The sequence below is a fragment of the Montipora capricornis genome, chromosome 1 (genome assembly GCF_036669925.1).
Source record: "Montipora capricornis isolate CH-2021 chromosome 1, ASM3666992v2, whole genome shotgun sequence".
In the NCBI taxonomy this organism is placed as follows: Eukaryota; Metazoa; Cnidaria; class Anthozoa; order Scleractinia; family Acroporidae; genus Montipora; species Montipora capricornis.
Window position 1 is genome coordinate 46,269,980 of NC_090883.1, and position 7,500 is coordinate 46,277,479.

The 7,500-nt window shown below is 39.1% G+C and overlaps 1 pseudogene; it reads right to left on the reverse strand.

Moving 5' to 3' along the window:
• Window positions 1-7,500, reverse strand: part of LOC138015504 (uncharacterized) — a 20,649-nt pseudogene that overhangs the window by 11,144 nt on the left and 2,005 nt on the right.

The window sequence follows — 7,500 nt, forward strand, 5'->3', positions numbered from 1 at the left end:
CGCTCACTTGTGAAATATTTTTCAACACTCGAAGAGAAATTTCGTATCTCCCCCTGGCCATGTAATATCCTATATATATATATATATACGAGTAACTCTATTACGTGACTATAGAAACAGGTCCCATCGGATAACTCATTGCACAGCTTGCTTGGAAATCTAGCGAGCCCATAAATCTTAGCTTAGCATGGACTTGAAACCGCATTCAAATTTGTACTGTCATTTTATCTTTCTCTCTTCTACGTGTTAATCAATGTTTGAATAACTTGGCCTTTGCAGGTCTTTACATACCACAATCAGATTGCTATGAGGCCCATCAAATGTTCTCGACTCTCTTAAGCAGACCACGAAGTGCGTCCTGGAAATACTTTCAATCCAAACGTTCATTGCATCCTTCTTTTGATCAAGGTTTCCGTGTTGAATAGTAGCTTGGACTTCAGGTTCTGTTGAAAAAGCCTACAGAGAAAAATAAGTGAATACGTGCGTGCAAATAGGCCATTTTGCTGCTTCGAATTTACTGACCAGGACTGTGAACGGCAAACTCCGAGAGGCTGAAGGTGTGCTTTGCTGTTTTTTTGATAATAATAATAATAATAATAATAATAATAATAATAATAATAATAATAATAATAATAATAATAATAATAATAATTAAGACGACATTAGTTCCAAGCATAGTTTTTAATAGGTTCATAGGACACTTATTTTTATTTTGGGGCGAAGGGAGACACCATCATGGAACCTTTAGATTTTAACTGCGTAGGAGTGATAATTGTATAGGCTACGCGTTTGGCGCCCTATATCAATTTATTTGTAATCTGAGGCATTCAGAAGTGTATACTGCTATAATAATAATAATAATAATAATAATAATAATAATAATAATAATAAGCTAGGGATTACCATTAGGACGGAATGGCCGCAGAAAACAGCTTTGTTGGGACCAGCAAGGATTTTAAGGAAGGTGTTAGAAAGGAGACGATTTTCTGGTGACGTCAATTTACAACTTAGGAAGTAATTCGCCTAATTTGAGATGACCTTCCTCTTAAGCTTCTTTGTTAGTGAATGCATCGCATGGAAATGTCGCTAAATAAATTCCAACGACAGGCATCTTCATCTTAAGGGCATTTCACACTATCGAAAAATTTGGAATGAGAGCTTAGTTTCAGTCTAAGGGACGGGTCACTAAAAACTGCAACTTCAAGCTAAGGGATACAGCTTTATACATAGATCTTAGCTAAAATTTGATTACAACACGTTCTTCACATTTTACCTGAGAGAAAGTCACTCGGGTGCATTTTGTTCCGGTTGTAAAAAGGGTGAATCTCGCTTGTCCATGTTGGACACCTGACTGGTAGCCTTGAAATGCGAGCCAATCGATGGTACTGTTTGAACCGGATCCTTGCCCGCCTGCCACAATACACGCCTTGAAACGGGTTGTAGAAACGTCTTCTACCCATACCAGAACGGAATCATGGACTTGAGCTGAATCGTTTCCGTGATTAACTGACGTAAACACACGGACAGGGATGTAACTGTTAGGGAAACGTTGACTAAAATACGCGTACTGGCACTTATAATTATCGTTGCCTGCCAACTGCATAAAAATTTTTCCATTCTCGGTCCCTGAAGAACAAAGGCAACACCATCATCATGAAAGGGAGCTCTGTGAAACGGGACCGACAATACTCATCTCTCTTCTTGGAAATAGATTTTTCAGACACTCTGTCTTAAAGGTATATAGTGTCCTGGATTGTACATTAGTTACAATTAGAATTAGTAATAATCTGGAGAGCAAAGGAGACCTGTTTACCGATGGCAAACGAAAATCAATGGCGAAGTTTTCTATAAAACGGCTACCGTAACTCACAGAAACCATCCTTACGTGTTTTTGGTTGTGCGTAGCAAAGATTTAAATGAATGCCAACTTGAAAACGTCAGGCCGACGTTTTCAAGTTCTCCCCTTGCATCTTACATGAACTCCGTAATAACCTAGCGTGGCTTATTTTTCTTTAAAGATTTAATCGATTTTTATCTCACTGCGGTGATCCATAAGAGTAAAAAAGGAGCTGAAAATTGATTTAGTGAATTTATGGTCAAAGTAAAAGGGATCATTCCCATGATATTATACCCCTTCAATTAACCTTAACTATTCAAAGCATACTATCTCCACTTAAGTCACATTCGTATAAATTAAACAAGGAAAAAGAACGATAAAGTGAATTCAGTTTAAAGATACTCGGGTTTAAAAAAAGATAATCACTTAATTAGGGGTACCAGTTGCTGGCTTCCTGATTCAAATGCATTGGAGAAACGAAATGACTAGAAATAGTGATACAAAAAAATGATATCGGCGTAAATGGCGGTTCTAAACAGCTTCAGTTTTCGATTGATTTCTACCCGATCGTGTTTTTCAGTGATCAGGGAGATATTGCAAAAGAACGAAAGCAAAACAGGGGAATCAAACTGTACGGTTCAATGTAGAAATTTAGGAAGGAAGAAATAGAACCCAAACTCCGTTGACAAACACGAGACTAAACAAGCGCATAACTGAAATAAATTTAGTCTCATGTTTTTCATCACAGTTTGCGTTCTATGACTAATCAAACTTCGTTGGCCAAAGAAGGGTATTCTGTTTGGTGTGCTGTTTATCAATTTATGTCAGCGCATGTGTGTCAATTGTAGGTTGTATTCGATCGAATACACATAAGACATAAGAAGGTGCTAAGTAACTTTAAGTTTGTTGTCAATCTAGATGGCTTAGCCACGGATGAGTGTTCCTTTATGCATTAATGAAATTCCTACCATCTTCATCACGTGAGGATAACTGGCCAATCATCGAGTTGACAATAATACCCTTTCCAGTCCCATCCTTTCTAACAACAATATCAAGAAGAAGACTCGAGGCAAGCTATATTATAATTATGAACGTGGCATTAAAATACTCAAAATATTCTCATTGATGACATAAAAATAATACATACAGTCTTCAGATACAAATGAAAAAGGATTTGCCAACCCTCCAATCAACGCCCCATTTACCTCACTAGACTTTTTGACTTAAGGAAGATGTGATCCTCCCACGTATCTGGACAATGGAAGCAACTGTCTCTAATAACGCCTGAAAAATCCAGGCAGCCCTAACGAAAAAAGTCATTTGGATACTATATCTATTTAATCAAAATACCCTACTGACCAGCAAATTAATTGGCCCTAATAGCTTTCAAACACTGTTTTTCTTCCTTTTTGACAGAATTATGCTTAGTTGTAAACATCAATTGGTGTTTTGTTAGAATTTCAAGGTGTGCTGTTTGTGAAAAGGGGCGTGTCTGTGTGAAACCCAGTGAATTTGTGTTATGCGGAGGGAATATTTCCTTCCACAATTGGTGTTTTGTTAGAATTTCAAGGTGTGCTGTTTGTGAAAAGGGGCGTGTCTGTGTGAAACCCAGTGAATTTGTGTTATGCGGAGGGAATATTTCCTTCCACGACATTTGCCAAGTGTGTTAATTCATGATTTCATATCCACGAAATCCGGTACACTTGGAAGGCAGCTGTATATCAATTTATGTCAGCCCATGCCTGCATGTCAATTGTAGGTCATATATGGGAGACTCCGACAAAACAGCGACTTTCAAGACAAAGACATAAATACGTGCTAAGGAACTTTTGGTTTGTTGCCAATCTAGTAGATGGCTTAGTCACTGAAATTCGCGGAATGCCCTTAAAGCAAACATTATAAAGTGTTTTTTTAACGAAATTTCTGGCAACAGTTCACCACGTGAGGATAACTACAACTGGCCAATCATCGAGTTGACAATAATACCCTCCTCAACTCCACCCTTTTTTAACAACAATAGTAAGAGATTGCATTATGAACTTAGAATTAAATGACAAGCTAAATGATAGTATCTTAAGAGTCTGATGGATTTGGATACTATTTTATTAAAGCACTACTGGCTAGCAAATTGGTTGACCCGAACAGCTTTCGAATACCGTTTTGTATTCCCATCGTGCAGAATCAGTGTTCTCTGTAAGCTCCGGCGTCCGGCGTCCGGCGAAAATCGCCTTCTAGTGATCTTGGAAGCGCCGGCTACTCACAGAGAATACAATTGTTTTTAAAAGTGGCATTATAAATCCGTCGTATTTGTTTCTCAACACGTTTGGTCGATAAAAATAAATCGTTGATAGCCCAAGATAAAAAATAAAATAATGATAGCATACTAAAATCTTTGCAGCCATAATATTCGTTTCAACAACCTCCGGCGGTTTTTTAGGTGATATATTTATATCTCAAGAAAAAGAAGATCATAGTTTATTTCTTTTCCTGGGAGCGGGAATACGAAAAAAATAAACATCCTATTTGAGAACTGGCTGTGCACAGTGAGTTCTTCAAGCTGTAGTTCAACCACTTCAAAGATCTCTAAAGTACGTCATTGTGAAAGGCCAAGTAAAAACTGTAGAAATCATCCAAGACGTGACTTCGCTCACGCTAAATTGCAGTTTTTAGTAGTATCAATAGAGACCTTTAGCACCGAAGTTTTCGGGATATACCGCAAGCGGTTAGTCGTTGGCCGTTGGAACTTAGCTCGATTTTGAACTTTAGCAAGCCGTTCCTGTTATGCACATCGGCGCCGCCATCTTGGACTTTTCCTTGCTACAACTGCTCTCAAATCAAACAGCTCAGATCCTCCCAAAACTTACATTTGATCTTCAAAATTGTTCCCAATAGGTAGCAAACAGATGTAACAACATGACTGATATGGTCAAACGGGAGGTCTGATTGATCTCTGTCTATAAAACGCTGCCGTAAATCACTTACCACCAGAACGGTGTCTCGAAGTTGAAACTCGAACCTCAGACCGCAAACGTGACAGCAAGGACAAGATCACGTGATTTCCCGAGGCTCGCGGTTCTGCCCAAAAAATTCGTTGCTAAAGGTCTCTAATGTTATTTTTTTATCTCACAGAGGGAACAGAAAAAAAAAGTTACCACTGTCATAACCGTATACACTGAGCATATAATATGGGTAAAGAAAAATGCTTTCCCTGTTCGCTCAAAATGCACTGAATGCACTTTTCAGCCCTCCCCCCCCCCAATTTAATTTTTCCCACGGGAGGGCCCCTAGACCCCCCAATGGGAGGAAGGTGACCCCCTCCCATAGCTACCCGACACGCCGTAGCGCCGCATAAAAGGCGCTCCGTCCCTTCAATCAAATCTACGGTGAATTATATCTCCTTTTACCGACCCTTTTACCATACATTTGCTAGAGAACCCTGAGAATGCCTATTGTTTTAGGGACATTTACTTGCTGTGCAGTCAAAATTATGCGAGATTTCTCCCACAGGGAATAACTGCTTTGCTCATTAACTTGTAAAGGCGGGGATAAGAACAAAATACCTTTTAGCCACAACTCGATTCATTGCTTATCAAAGAGAAACAAGCGAGATTGAAATAACATTCATTGTTGGCCTGAAGTTGCGTACACACGCGCAATTGTGGTGCTGTGTATATCTTTAATAAAGAAGAGCAAGCAAAATGCGCGAGCTTGCAGTATTTGAGCATAATTGAGCTTGGTAATTTGTTACGTTACAGAATTACGTTTAGTTGTACTCGGCTATCATCCGGTGTGTGCTAAGAAACGGAAGGCGTGCTGTTTGTGAAAAGGGGCGTGTCTCTGTCTGAAACCCAATGAATTTGAGTTGAGTGGAGGGAATGTATCCTTCCATTTCATTGGCCAAGTGCTGATTAATTCATAATTTCATGTTCATGAAATCCCGGTACACCGAGAGCACCAACTCCAAAAAAGGACGATCTTTCTCTTAAAGCTCAGTTCACTAGGCAGCAAAAGTTGCCATCGTTGAAGAACGACATTGCCCAATAATATAACAAACAAGACGCCTCCAAAGGCGTATCCGTGAAATGCGCAAACAGTTAGCACAAATTGTCCACTTACAGTGAACTTCAAGTACAAGTAAACTTCGGAAAATGGCGAGAGATTACCAGAAAGATACATCTGTAATATAACTTGAAGTTGTCTGTTGTAAAAACTCATTATTAATGTTACTAAATTTGCAAATGCAAACAACGAAGCCCTATTAGCGGGTTCTCGGGATACGGGATCTTTTATTTATTTATTTTTTGGAATGAGACTTTATTTAAATCCTACAGTTTTACTTCCTTCCTTAACTCCGTTCATCCAAAAATTACAAGATCAGCCTTGAATCAACCGAAAAACTTATTACAGATCACAGTTCAACAACTTATAATCCTGGGCCAGTTGTTTGAAAGCCGATTAATGCTAATCTCAGGTTAAAAATGAACAAACGAGTTTTATTCTCTACTCCCAAATGCTGTTCAAGGCTGATATTCCGTGAAACTTTACATTAGAAGAAGTCAATAAGCAAAGGAAACTTTCACCAAAAAGTTGAAAACATGAAACAAAAGTTTACGCTAATCCTGGATTAAGGTAATTGGCTTTCGAACAACCGGGCAATGTATTCGAATTCCGGTTCCGTAATCCTGGTTTAGTTCCTTGCAAACTGTTTAAATCTGCCGCGGCGAAGACAAGAAAACAACATGTGTACTCCATTTCTCAGAATGCTCAAAAATGTAAAATTCCGTAATTGCCCGTTTTATAGTCCAGTCCAAAGTTCTAATTTTACAATTCCATAATCTTTATTTCAGTATTAGAGTAACTTGGTACCAAACGTTTCACAATAACTTGAAATCTCGTCAAGAAAAAAGCTTAAGTCCAGTAGCCAGTGTGGGTTGAAATCGCCAAAACTCTTTCTATTATCGATTCAAAACTCAACAAAAGCTACAAGTAGTAAATAGTTCTCACAAACTACAAAAGTTCGTCATGATTCTACACTCGAGCTGAACAAAAAACTGTCAAACACGAAAACAAAAAACCCTAATGATCGCTTCTCGAGAAAACACTGTCTAGTTACTGCACTACCACACGTACGCAATGCGCTCCTACTTTAAAAAATATCCCGTATCTCCTCAGTTCCCCCCTCCATCCAAAAATCCCATATCCCCACAATTTTTTTACCTAAGTTTTCCCTTGTCCTTGTTTAAGACAAACAACCGAAACTGTTCTGTGCTTGCCCCTTACGGCACTGACAAAAGTACCGTGCGTAGTACATGGGTACTTGACCGTAGCCCTTGACCGAGAAACTAATCTTAGCCAAAAGGCCGAAAAGCGATCAGGACACGGGAAAACTTAGGTAAAAATATTAGGTAAAGTCTTCCATAATACGCCGATCAAGTCGAAACTTCAACATCTCCCCCCCCCCCCACTTCCCGGGCAAAGCCCAGGCATTTGAACTTTTGAAGATTGGATCGTTCAAATTCCCGCTCCCTCGGGCCAAAATGGTGTTCAAATGCCCTTTCCTATCGTCGGATTTCTCTGTCATACCCGACTAAAGAACAATCGTCGTCGGCTCCTGCCGTCTTTAATAAAGACCTTCGAAAAACATTTAGCTTCAAGGCTGACAA